General features: G+C 41.4%; 1 long non-coding RNA gene across 1 annotated transcript in view; it reads left to right on the top strand.

Annotated features, from left to right (window-relative positions):
* Window positions 1-13,725, top strand: part of LOC127059283 (uncharacterized) — a 58,862-nt gene extending 45,137 nt beyond the window's left edge. Inside the window, exons 3-5 of the long non-coding RNA XR_007776937.1 lie at window positions 10,848-10,952; window positions 11,394-11,548; window positions 13,278-13,725. This is a non-coding gene — a long non-coding RNA (uncharacterized LOC127059283). The remainder of the gene's footprint in view (window positions 1-10,847; window positions 10,953-11,393; window positions 11,549-13,277) is intronic.
* The last annotated feature ends 268 nt before the right edge of the window (window positions 13,726-13,993 follow it).

Below are 13,993 nucleotides of genomic sequence, written 5' to 3'. Positions count from 1 at the left end.
TGTTGTATGTGTGGGGTTTTTTGTTTTGGTTTTGGTTGTTTTGGGTTTTGGTTTTTTTGGGGAGCTTTTTATCAGGAAGCTTCCCTGATAGTAAATAGAAGAGCAGGGGGTTATTTACAAAAGCTGAGAAGAACCTTCAGCATATACAAAAGACACAAGAGGCAGTCTAGAGGCAGGAGGAGATGTTGGTGGAAACACGGAGGCGAGCTCTTAAGCCTAAAAGAGAGATACCATGAAAGCAGAATGCTCATAAGCCAAGGGAAGGTGTACAAACCATCCAGGAGAACTGTACATCAGAATCTACCTCTGGGAAATCTGTTGAATCAGGGAGGCTGTGATTATTTTGCACCTTGGATTACTTGTGTGTGCTCAAGCAAGAAAACTATATAGCTATTTTCCTTGCTTGCCAAAACAAAACAATTAGATAGCATTCTTACTGATGATCTTAAACGAGATTATTTTTGTTCTACAAAACATTGCTCTTATTTATTGACTTTATTTTGGAAGCCTTCAAATGCTGGATTTCTCCCAACATTAGGGGAAGGCTTAGAGCTCTTTATGACTCTTTCTTTCCACATGAGCTACATCTAGGAAAGTGCTGAGCAAAGAACGAGGGGTGCTTAGCATTCTGCTACAATGCCTAACATCATTAGAAAATTGCACCTTTCAAGAACTGGTATAGAGACTGTGAGGCTGAGCTGTTCCATTTCTGGTAACAATAGCATAATATTAATCACTTATTAACAGTCTTGGTCATTTGGCTTATTTCCTCATTTTTTACTGACCTTTTGAAAATCCTGTTTTGTCCTGGCTGGTCTCTTACTTAAGAATGGCATCAGCAGCTGTATCTTGGTTTAAAAGGCCATGTGTGGAAAGGGAAAGGAAGAGGCATGACAGGCTCTAGCCAACATACTTTTGCAAACAACTACTAGCTTACCACATTGCACTCTTTTTTTTTTTTTTCCTGCTAATTACAGGAAGAGTGATTTATTAATATTTGTGCAATGGTAACTTCTCAGCTCACCCACAGCCTTTTCTAATCCAGCCAATTATTTTTAGTATTACTTTTAAGCTCTGTCTTTAATTAATGGGGTGCAGAAGTTTAAAGCATATGGGGTTGCTTTTCTAAAGTCTGGGAAGAAGCAGAGTTTTAAAACCCTGCAGATACACTTCTCAATATTGCACTTAAACTCTGTGTCTGAAAATACTACATATAAGTTGTCACATTTTCTTCAGCTTGACATAAAATTCTGTGACGTGTCACATCAAATAGCAACAATCATGAAATTTTTAGGGATGTGTCAGTTTTGAGATACATAGTTTCTTGCTTTGATCCACCATGGTTCAATTGGAAGATAAAAAATTCACTTCCATTTCTCAATACTTCTTTATAAAAACATATAATAAAATATATATATTTAAAAATTTTCCAAGTATTTGTTCTGAAACCCCTTTAAACAGAAAATTCTTGTTGCTGCTAAAATCTGCTGCAAAACCATCGCTTGAGTTGCAGTCATGTTTTTTGCCTTCTCCACAAGGAAGCTTGAAAGCTGCCATCATTTTCGGGATCCCCATGGTCCTAGCTGGGCAGTCCAGTCTTCCTACATCTAGAGCATCATCCCAGCCCGGTTCAGCCAGGGCTGGTGTCAGATAGCCAGCGCTTTGTGATCCACGTCTGTGTGAACAGAGCTTCAGCTGCCTTTTTAAGTGACCAAAGAGAAAACCTCCCTCGGTCACTCACCGCGCTCCCTTCAGCAACAGGTGGAGCGAGGAGCGTGCCAGCTTTGCGGGGCTTTCCCGGGGAAGCCACACAGCTCCAGCACCGCCTCTTCCCCGCGGTGAGCTGGGCTGGGTGAAGCAGCGAGAGGACGCTGTCGCCCCGGGCTCCCCCCACGCCGTCCCCGGTCCCTCCGAGGGGCTCATTCGTCTCGGGCCCGTCACGGCCATGGCGGGTGGCGGCCGCGGCTGCCGGAGGGCGCGCAGGCCGCCAGCCCCGTGCGGGGGCGATCCATCAGCAGGACGGCTACTGCTGGGAAGAATTCCTCCCCGGCGGGATGAACCTCCAGTGACTCTTCTCGGAGGCCAGGGACGTCCCCCTCCCGTGCGGGCAAGGCCATCGCTCAGCGCGGGGATGAACTCTCCCTCACCCCCTGACCCCCTCTTCAACTCCCACACAGCACCGAGGCGCGAACTGGGGCTCCGCGGGGCCCAGAGGCCTCCTGACCCACCTCTGCCTCATTCCCCCGGACACCGGGGCTGGGGGATGGCTGGGCTCAGCCCCACAGCATCATCGCTGGCTTCCCTCGCGTTCTGCACCCAGCCGAAGAGGGCTTGGCTGCTGAACCTTGGCAGCAGTTTTGTCCCATGCTGGAGGGTGCAGCCACCTCTTAAGAATTTAGTCTTAATCTCCGCCTGGCCTGGACCACCCAGACCCAGCCAGGGTCTCTCCCCTGCAAGACCCCACTGCCACTCTCAGATTGTCCCTGGATGCATAAACCAAAGGAAAACTGTGGAGTCACTCTGGAACTTTGGTGTCAAATGGGGATGTCCCCCTCTGTTTTGGAGGAGTGAGCAGTAGCTTTTGCTTGATGGCTCTGGAAGCCCTTGCCAGGCTGGGGGCTTGTGCTGACATCTCGGAGTCGTGTGACAAAGGGTGCAGAAGGTGTCAGTTCTTGTTTCTGAATCATCTGGACTGACTATGTTGTGCTGGGGGAAACAGTAAGGAAATAGAAGCACAAGGACAGCAGCTGAACCTTTGTGCTTTTCTGTACCTTTTTTTCCTACCTTTTTTTTTTTTTCAAGGAAGCTTTCAGTGTGCTCGCCTGCTGGGTCCTCCGGGAATAACGTGCTCCGGAAATTTATTACACTGTCTCTAGGCAGAGCCTACCACTGCTATATCAGGGAATTACTTAAGGAGTTACTCAGGTCCAGGTGGCTGTTTGAGAACTTATATCAAGAACTTACATCACCTGCTTTCCCTTGTAGTTAAATTTAGGTCCCTTCTTTTGGCTCATTTCTCAGATCATAATTTAACCACTGGTCACTGGAGACAAAGAGAAGCCTAAATAAGCTTCAGAATACACCTGAGAAATTTTGCTGGGAAGAGCTAAGAAGCAATTTTTTCTTCTGAAAATCAGTGTCCTTCCACAGTGACTCTAGTAGCTTCTGCCTTCCATATTAGATGAAGGAAGTAGCAGACAGAAGAGAAGGAAAAGATAGTATGACAAGAGATATCAGGAAGGCCAAGGGAAAGGCGAAGCAAAGGTATTTGCTCACATCAGAGAAGAAGAGACAAAACTTACATTGATTTACACTTAAACTCCTTGGTTGAGTTCACTGCTGCATTCACAAACAGGGACAGGAGGTGTAGAGAGAGTGGCACGAGTGACAGCATCCTGTGTCCCAGACTAGCAAGATGGTCAGGTGCTCCAACACTGTCATTGCAGGCTGGCAGAGGTGATTAGGGTCAGGAAAGGAGGATGTGAGAGACACAATTCTTAATACCACAATTTCCAATTCCAGTTGCTGGTAGCAGAAAGTCCATGGAAAAGCAGCTTGTGAATGCTTTAAATTTGTATTGCAATTAAATGCATGTTTTAGTGCTTTGGATATTTTTGTAGAAGCACAATGGCAGATATAGAGTACATTTAAGTACATTTGGACTCTGAGTACTCAGGACTGCCTTTATGGGTACTGGTGATAGAGGTATCTCTTTCTATCCTGTGTCATTATCCATCGAATTCAGCTAGAGATTACAATCAAGCATTTTAAGGCAAACCAACACTGGTGACGGCTGCAGTGCAAAGTCTGCCCTGTAAACTGCAGTAGTTTGGGAGCTGATTGACAAGCAGCTTAGACATCTGGACACCAGGAGCAGAGCAGACAGCTGGAGCTGCCAACCTTTTCAGCTTATCCCGAGGTAAGGCTGTCCCAGCTCATCAGTCAGCACCCTTACATTTCTTAGGCCTTGAGATTTTAAAGAGGCTATACTGACCCATAAAATCTAGTAAGATGAATGGGTATGTTTTATGATTTTTTTTGCAGAATAATAATAACTCAGAGGTTTGAAATGTTTGAAAACTTTTCTTTACTCACACCTTCCAGTGTGTAGAACAGAACATTTCATAGTAAATTTGCCTTTTCCTTTCATTCTGGTGGAATCAAAAGTAACGAGTGCAGCAAGTACCTCTAAGTCATTTAATTAATGCTACTGGGATTTTTTTTTTCCAAGGAACCTGTAAGACAACTAAGACTGTGTGGTGCTGTGGACCAAGAGCCTTTCAGCTCAGAAAGCCTATGTTCACATTTGGATATGAGATGTTCATCACAGTGCACTGGGTTTGCTTCTCTCCTTAAGAACCTTTCTGTCCATTGATAAACTCATTGCACACTTCAGTGCAAACTGTAGTGTCTTATCAACAGAAGGAAGGGAGACACCAGGAACGGATGTATCTGTACAGCTTGAGATATAATGAAAGTCTTGCCAAAACCTCAATGTGTCAAAGAGTTTTGAAGACCTTCATAGCCTATTTCAGAAATTTATCTCAGCCAGCAGCATAGGCAGTGTGAGACACCCAAAAACACAGACCCTGCATAGTGCACAGAGCAGGCCGCACCCATTCGTTCCTAGGCAAAGAAGTTTCATCACTAAGCAAAATTTTTCCTCTTGAGCAGAAGTCCTTTAGGTGATCACTTGCTTCATTACAGAGGATTAAAAAAGAGGGAACAGAGAATAGACATACAGATCTAACTGCAGGCTTGACTCTAGAACTGATGGATAAGCTTTCTTAGCTGTAAGATAAAATTGGTGGCTATGTACCATTTCCATCATCCTAGCACTACTCTCTCTCTGATAACAATTTCTGCTTAGTTGTCTGTGTACAATAGTCTTCCTTCTGTGACTCCTGAGCCAATCTGAGACAAGAATAACCTGCAACATCTCCAGACCTCCATACAGGTATAGATACACATGTAATGATCTGACTCAGAGCCCATCATCAGCAATCTGTTTTGAAAGCTGTCTTCCACTTAGTCTGTTTAATAATAAGAATCAATAAATGGTTATTGGTGATCCTGGCCCATGTCAGTGGTATCAGTCTCATTTTCATTTGCAAAGACACCTTCATGTGTCATGACCACAGCACTTCATCAGCGTGATGCTGAGATGCAAGATGTCTGCAGTAAAGTGGGCATCAATTCTAAGAATATCTTGAGTGACATGAGACTGATCATCATCCTGGCATGAATAGCTACTGTCTCAGAAATGTATGAATAATATACCATAAGCATTGGTCATTTGTCAATCCGGTGTCCTGGAAGAGACAATACCTAAACCAGCTTACATTAATCTTTTGGAGACAGATCTGGGAAGAAAATATCTATAATTGTGTTGACCAACACAGCTTGAGTCCCTTTCCATTTCTGGACTCTCTTGGGAAATACTTTGTATTAGAATTATTTTCATGGACTAACAAATTGAACAATAATGCACAATTTACAGTGCATCCATCACTTCAGTGAAATAACATTTGTTGTATTAAATAAAACCTACCTAACCCCTTCCTTTTTACCTGTAAATATCTATCTTTTTCCATATGCAACTCTGTAGCTTCGTTATGATCTCCAACAACCAGTCCCTCCTTTTTATCAAGTAAAGAACAAGCCGAGTGATGCTGCCTTTTTCCTTCCTCAGCTACTATCAAAACAGTGCAACAACCCCAGTCACAAACTCAAGAGTCTTTTGACAGCAGCAATTAAGCAACTTAATTAATGAGTGAATAAAAATGATAATATTTACTGAATGGGAGCATCCTGTTTTGCATTTTTATTCAAACTGTGCACCTGAAGAATACCACTGAGTATACTACCTCCTCCCCTTCTGCTTGCAAGCTCTCTTCATTTTTTTTCCCCATGCTATTTTGACTTTGAAAGCACCCAAAAACTATTGCATGCCTAAACACAGGCATGATACTGAGGCACTAAAAAAACTCTTCCAGGCAGCTGAGGGGAATATGCTGCTATCTTTGCTGTGGTTCTGCTGACCCTTGAAACTTGGCTTACATTTAAGTGACAGTTTTCATGGTGCATTTTTAAGCTTGAAATTTACATTAGAATAGGTGATTAATTACTGATATATGGCTAATAAAGCATTAATGCATTTAGTAATTAACAAATTTTGGATTGACAGTGCTTTCCCTCTTTCTCAACATGTTTCACGTGCATGTATAAAGACTTCTGTTCCCCCATATTCTTTATTTGACTGTTAATCTCTTCAACCTTCATATAATACAAGCATACACATAAATATATGTTTTAGTCTACATGGGTTTTCTCAATGAAATATATAACCCATCTCAACTGCAAGTAAAGCCCCATACATAATTATTTTGGAATGACAGACAGTGAATTTCTTAGCTATTATTTTTGACGACCCTGTCATGGATGCCAGGCACATATTGTGGTAAGAGCCGGAGAAACTTGGGAAAACCCACCTGGGGAGCAAACTCCTTTTTTCTTTATCGAAAGGTTCCCCAAGTGACAGGCCTGCAATCCTGGGTGAGCTTAATTAAAGTCAATAGAGAAAACTAAAGCATTCAAAATTGCTGCCTTTGGGGCTTCCCCACTCTTCTTTTTCTTCATTTGCTGACACTTTTAAGGGTAAGGTGCATTTTAAATTCCTTATTTGGGGCTTGGGGCTCAGTTCATCACATTCCCCTTCTGTTCTGTATCCCACATTAAATCTTGCTGACACTTCAAAGTGTTGTTTCCCATGATTTATGGCTAACTAATGCAGGTGCACTGGGCCTCCTGTGAGGTGCTGAATGTCCTCTTTGACATCAATATTAATGAATGAAGTTTTGGCATACAAAGCCAGGAAAGGCATGTTACCTAAAAGTGCATATAGGTAAACTGAGGCACTCAACAAGGCAGAAGTGAAGCCAAAAGAAGTATTTAACCTTGTTGGCTCCCAGAGTTCTGCAGTATTTACTATGCATTTTGTAGTATGAGTTGTGCTGAGAGGAAAATCCCCTTGGGATTTTCTAAAATGTGCCTAACCAGACTTTGTGACCCTAGTCCTACCTCATTTCTTCTCCTCTCCTGCCACAGTTGCACATCACAGGCCAGAGACAAACCAAAGCAGCAGAGCTGGGAGGACACATGGAAAAAAAAAAGACCTTTGTGTAATAGGATCTTGACCATCTGCTGCACCTGCCGTTTCAATCCCTTGTCTGTTTTGAATCATACATTGTCAAATGTCACAATTGCTACCAGGCCTGAAGCTTGGATTAGTTCTTGAGCTTGTAATGCTTACTTTTGAAATGAATGGCAAAATGCTTACTGACTTCAGTACAAGCAGAGCTCAAGAACTGACAGCTACAATCACCTTCATTTGCACCCCACCCATAGTGGCAGAATATATTGGAAGTAGTGTCAGCAACAGCAGTGGGACTGGGGCATTTGTGACAAACTACCTTTGGCGTTTGCTTTTGGAATAAAATCCTCATTTACCAGCCTCTGGTAATGAGGCAGCCACATGACTTTAGAGTGAAGGCATTTTTATTAGGGCCTAATGGTAGATATCGTAAATGAGGTTTGCGAATTAAGAAAACACTTTGAACATTCAAGTGATCAAATTCCCTGATGATAAAGATGGGTGTCAGAAATTCCCCAGTTCCAATTGTTGGTCCCATAGCACTTACGTGATTCACTACATGCTAATCTAGGCTGTCTGTATTCTAGGCTCTATTGTGGAGGTAACTTTATGGTGGGATGATAGTAATTACATATTCTGTCCTCCATAGCACTCAGAAACATAAGAGGTGTGCTATGTCAAGAACAGGGGTAATTCAAAATCCAGTAAGTATACCTCGCTGGGGTTAAAAAGAGAGCTGCTTCTCTTGCTCACAGTGCTGGAAGAGTCTGAGGTGAGGAGATCCACTCAGATTCATAGCAATAAAGGTTCTGTGCAAAATACTGTCTGGGATCTCAGTTCTGAAAAAAAAAACCCTTCCCATTCAGTTGTGGGATATCTGAATCCAGCAGATCCAGTTTTCATCTGTTTGTATTTTAAGCTGTGCCAGACCAAGTATCTCCTCCTTTCTCTGTTCCTCCTTTCCATCCTCCCTCGGCAAACTTCCTTACTTCCCTCCTGGAGGAAGGATATCAACGCTGAAAAGGTTAAGTGGGCTGCCTTATGAGTTGGGATGTTGTGAAATTTACACTCATTAGCTTCTCTGGGTGGCCATCAGGAATTTAATTAATATCCTTGACATGGGTTGTTATAACTGGTATCGTGGCTTCCAGATGCCCATTGCTGAGTGAGACAGAGATTGTACCTGTGAAGAGTGACAGCTTTCAGGAGTGTGCAGAGGCTTTGTACTCTGTCTTGCAAGAAGAAAGACAGCTCTGGTTGCCACCTTCTTCCTGTGGGAAAAAAAGGGAGGAAAAAAAACGGCAGCCTTTTTGCAGGTAGCCTCACTCATGACAGTAACATCACGTCTGTTTCTGCCCTTGTCAACACATCTCACTGTCCACAATCACTCATCATCTCCAGACAGACAGCACTGGAGGAGATCATCAATTGCCAATGCAATTCAGCAGATACACTTCATAAATTTTAATTACATTCCCACTGAAAATGAATGGTCAGAAAATATAAAACATCTGCCATCCAGATCATTTACATTTTTCATACAATAAATCATTGGCAACATCCAAAACAATGGATTAAATCATGTGGAGTGTGATAGGTCAAGAAAGAAGAAACGGCACCCATCGTATGATTACTGTTTGGACCAAAGCCATTACACGGTGTACAGTATCAAGGAAAATAAAAACATTAAAAAATAGTAACCATTTGGACTTGTAAATAAAATATTCCTGGTATCAGATAGACCCTTCTAATGGATCTATTACTGTGTCTCTGGAAAAATGAGGGATTGTTTAAGTAAAAGAATATTTAGTTAATTAAGATGGAGGGAAATGAGCATTTATCAATTGCGTGTCTGGCTTATTTAGCTTGTAAATAGAATAAAGAAGTGATGTCAGTGGAAAATAATCTGTTAATCAGGTTTAACTAATATCATGACTGTTAAAATAAGTCAATCAACATTTTCTTCGATAGTGTGGTGTGAAATCCTAGTGTGAGATCATCAAACAATATTTTCAAATCATGTATTTTACCTGACAAAGCATCACAACACAGGTTTAACAAGCCAGGTATGGGACTCAGAGGGGACCTGCTACATCCTTTTGTTCTCTGTTTGACAAGGGAGCCAGCCCTGATGGTGGTGGTGCAGGGATGCTCAGTGAGCCCTGCCTCAGGAGGTAAGAAACCTGTGCTCAGCTCCTCCTGTTCTCCTTCAAACTGCTGGAGAGATAGGCCAAGACAGCAGGGTCATCTTTCCTTCCACAGAGGTTTAAGGCAATGCAGCCAGAGCCACAAATGCAAAAAATTGTTTTCTGTTCTAGGTACCATAGATTTCCTCAGATTTAGTGAGATTTGGGTGCCTCAGAGCCTTGGAAGTTTTTACTTTAATTGTAGGTGTTTTGTGCTGTTCAATATTATATGGGGTTTTTTTTTGTTCTGTTTTGGGGTTTTTTTGTTTTGTTTTGTTTTTTAATGTGCAATAATATTGTTATATCACCTTGTGTAGCATTTTTATCCAAATGATGCTTTCTACAGCCCTTCTCCTTACTACCTGTGCAGTTACCAAACCTGAGACATTGTCCTCTACCCCTTGAACCATTCTTGTTTTCTAGAAAATGAAAGTAGTTTTGGTTGGATCCATGTCAAGGCTTGTTCTTTCATTTGCCGTTTAAATAGTACCAATCCAAAGGCATGGACATTCATGGAAGCAGCAAACTGTGAACACACTCAATCACAAGTTGGATACAGCACATCCTCATCCCTAGAGCAGATGAGAGATTAGTGTGTTTGTTAACCTCAGTATCTTTCCTGTTGAATGAAATGGGTGGAAATCAGGTATACACTGAGCAAATGTTTATTTTGACTGGAAGCCCTGTCACTTTGTGTATTTATGTGAAATAGAGAGATGTATGCTTAGCCTGAGGAGGTATCTGCACTCTTCAAAAAAAGGCCATTGATGAATGGCTGTAAAAGCTATACTTTTATCTGTTTTATGTTCTTCTAATGCTGCTAAATTGTTGTATATTAGGTTAAAAAATAGTTCATTCTGACGTTACATGATGAGCACGTCTCGCAATGGTACGTGCAATATAAGCTGCTTTCATTTGACAATTTACTGCTGTTAAAAGGAAATAAAAGTCCTCATAACATATGAGAGAACAATGTAGCTGAGAGATTTTTCAAGGTGTTCAGCTTGACTTCCTTGAACTAGGAATAATGTTTTTTTGACTCGTTGTATCTGTGTATTTTTAATTCAGTTACACAAATATCAGGGGGAAAGAGGTAGCAATTTTTTCCCTCATAGAGATGTTTTACTTCATACTAAACTCCTTTACAACAACAGTAATTATTAAGAAATACCACAGAAGTGCTGCAGCACATGTTATTAGTTACTATTTATACAGTGACACATATTGCTCTACAGACAAATAAAAACAATGTGGCTTTTCCTCTCTCACAGTGATGGTTTATGGGCTTTTTCTTACAAGTTTGGCCAGCTGGTTTAGGTATGACAAGTAATTCTCCCTGAATCTATTCCTTTTGCCCTAAGCCCCACCCTGAAAGGATAAGTTTTTTAAAATCACAAAACGTTTGTGCCATTTTCACCTGCTCTTCCCATCTTGTGCCCCATCCCCCAACTCCCACCTGTCCCCACACTTCTCTCATTTTCTAACCTTTGTTTCCCTGTTTTTCTCAGTTCCATTGTTGCCATCTTCACATCTGCTCAGTCCAGGTTTGGAAGCAAAACCAGCAAGCCATAGTGCAAAGTTCTCAGTACCTCTGCCCATCCTGGAAATAAAAGGTATTGGCAGACCAGTTTTCCCATTGTTTTCAGTCTTTGGCCTCAACACTGCTCATCTGTATATGGTAAGATATGGGATAGTCCCGTGCACCAACTACTTCTCCAGCTTTGCCCTCCACCAAATTATCCACTGCCCATTGCTTCCTCCTAGATTCTCACAGGAGTGCCTAGGGAAGGCAAATTAAGTTCCTAAGGCTCAGCATGTAGAAGAGGATATACTCTACATATCCTTAAAGGAAATAACAATTCTACTTCTGCTGTTCAGGGAGTGCTAGGGTGGCTCAATAACTACATTAAGCCCTCCTTATACTTCAGATTTACAGATTTCAGGGGGTGGTTGAGGGCATATATTCCCAAGTGCTCATTCAATCAGACAAAACCAAGAAATTTAGGAAGTTACTTTGTCCAGTCCTTTAAGTGATTTCAGTACTTCTTTCTCAGGGTACCTCCATTGTGAAACATTTCCTGAAAAACTTACACAGATTGAGGAGGAAATTCAAAAAGGCGTGTAAGCTTCTCATGTAACTCCAACAGAATGCAATTGTCTAAATTGATGTCATCCCTCTGATTCCTTACACACCTGAAGATCAGCTCAGGTAGGTACACTAGAAGTTTCTAACACAGCTCTGGTGCTGGTGACTTTCTCTGGATCATGTGCTTGCTGTTGACCGGGCCTCCAGATCACCCCCACCAGCTGAGCTTTGGTTTGTGTCCAGGATCAAGGTCAGAATGCACCAGCTGGCTTCCTCTTGGGTAACATCCATCTGGAAGAAGCACTCTGGGAGCTCACTGAACACGCCCAAGGCACGCATGGGTGTCTCAGCTTGATGGGACCAAGCTGCACTAGTCTAGGAAGGCTGCCCTGGAGGATGTGTGCCATGGCCATGCAGGGCTCAGTCCCAGCTCTTTTGCTGAACACATCTGCTCCTATTGGTCTATGTGACAAGTGCAGGCACAGCCACTGTATCAGTGCAGCTCGTCCCAGAGCTGACTGCGTGTGCACATACGTGCGTGGGGCCGTGTCACCCGCACGTGCGTGCGCGCACATGTGTGTGCACGTGTAATTTATCATTTTTTTGTGTGTGACACACCAAAAATAATGTATGAGCTCCCTCTGCTGCTTTATACAAAGAAATTAATCAAGAAAATGGCTTGCAAAGCTGAGAGCATTTTATTCATATCTTGCTAATAATGCTGTATGCACAAGTAATACTAAAAATAAGTGTGTATTATGCTTGCAAAGCACTGTCCAAATATTAAATAATTAAGTAAACAAAAGAATCTGTGCTGGCTTTTTTGACTCGTAAAATATTCCTGTTTTTTTCAAATGAAACATGTCAACATTTTAAGTAAAGAGAATGTTTTCTGACTTCTAAGAAAGTATCAGTAAAATCAGTGAAAGCTCTAGTGAGAGGTAAGATACATTAAATATAACTAAGGTTTTTTTCTCTTCTTAAAGGAAGTAAATAATTTTTAAATGCTTAGCAATAATATTTTGTTGGGTTGAAGTTTTTGATGTCTTTTGCACTGTATTAAACAAGCTTTATATAGTTAAACAACATGTCATGAGCTACTCTTGAAGTTTATCTGAACTTCTGAGTCCCGTAGAAAAAAACACCAGATTACTTTAGTGAGGAAAACAGACCCGTGCAGAAGAATATTGTTCTAAAAAGTTTAAAAAGCTCTAAAATATATTTTTGTCTTTTCTTTCCTTTCTCTTCTTCCTAATTCTTCTGATTTTAAAATGATGCAGGACCACTAACTGAAATACATTATTACTTTATGCATTGGAAGGGTAATTTTGATAAATTGACTTGCAAACAGGTTATTTCCTGAAGGGTAAAATAAAAAGTGTAGCTCTATGAATATATTCAAAGAAAAAGTTAGATCTGGATGAAAATTCTTAGTCAGTTTTTCATCCTGAAAAGTATAGGTCTTGTTAAACAGGAAAGAAAGGATGTATTTCTATCAATTCAAATAATCGGTTTGAATGACTTTTGAAAGAATTTTTTGACATTTTGAATTGCGGAATAATAGACTGAAGATACCCCTGGAGTTATCTGATCCCTGCCCAAATTAAAGTGTCTCAATATTACTTAAGTGGATGCTTGTCTCTAAAAATGTACTTTAATTTAAAAAAAAAGGAAAAGATATGCAAGAAAATCTCCCAAAGTAGATGAACATTTTGAATCATACTAGGCACTAAATGTGACACAAAGCAAAGCTCAACTTTGCCTTAGAACTTAGTAAGAAATTAAAAAAAAAATTTAAAAAAAGCAAGTTTTTTGTCAGAACTGTTCATGAATAATCATTTTGTATGTGCAGGGCTGCTTGATTTCAGCTGACAATGAGAGACACTGAGAACCACATAGAAGAGATCTGTTGCTGGCATTGAACCAACCAAGTAGGCTGAGCCAAACACAGTGGAGCTTTCTGAATATTACAGAATCACAGAAGGTTGGAAAAGACCTCCAAGATCATCAAGTCCAACCTTTGATTGGTCAACACATTGCTAGCACTATGTGCCATGTCCAGTCATTTCTTGAACACTTCCAGGGGTGGTGACTCTACCACCCTGAGCAGACTGTTCCGATGCTGAACAAGCATTTTCATGAAGAACTTCTTGATGTCCAGCCAGAATTTTTGGTGCAGCTAGAGCCTATCTCTCATTCTGTCACTGGCTGCCTGGGACAAGAGACTGATCCCCATCATGCTACAACCTCTCAGTCATCATAGAGAGTGATAAGGTCCCCTGAGCCTCCTTTTCTGCAAGTTAAACAACCCCAGCTCCTTCAGCTGCACCTTGTAGGACTTACTCTCTACTTTCTATGTACTCTCTACTTATAGGACTTTCTCTGCCTTCACCAGAAAGGCAATGAAGCTAGTGAAGGGTACAAAGTCTTTTAAGGAGCAGTGGAAGGAGCATGAATCTGCAAGAACTGTAAATGATAATAAACTTCAGTAGTATCAAGTTTTCAGAAATTTTTCATTGCTTTGACTACTTCTCCCTTTTGACTTACAGGACTGATCATTTCCATGGC

The sequence above is a fragment of the Serinus canaria genome, chromosome 2, assembly GCF_022539315.1.
Source record: "Serinus canaria isolate serCan28SL12 chromosome 2, serCan2020, whole genome shotgun sequence".
In the NCBI taxonomy this organism is placed as follows: domain Eukaryota; kingdom Metazoa; phylum Chordata; class Aves; order Passeriformes; family Fringillidae; genus Serinus; species Serinus canaria.
This window is presented reverse-complemented; position numbering and strand designations above follow the sequence as displayed.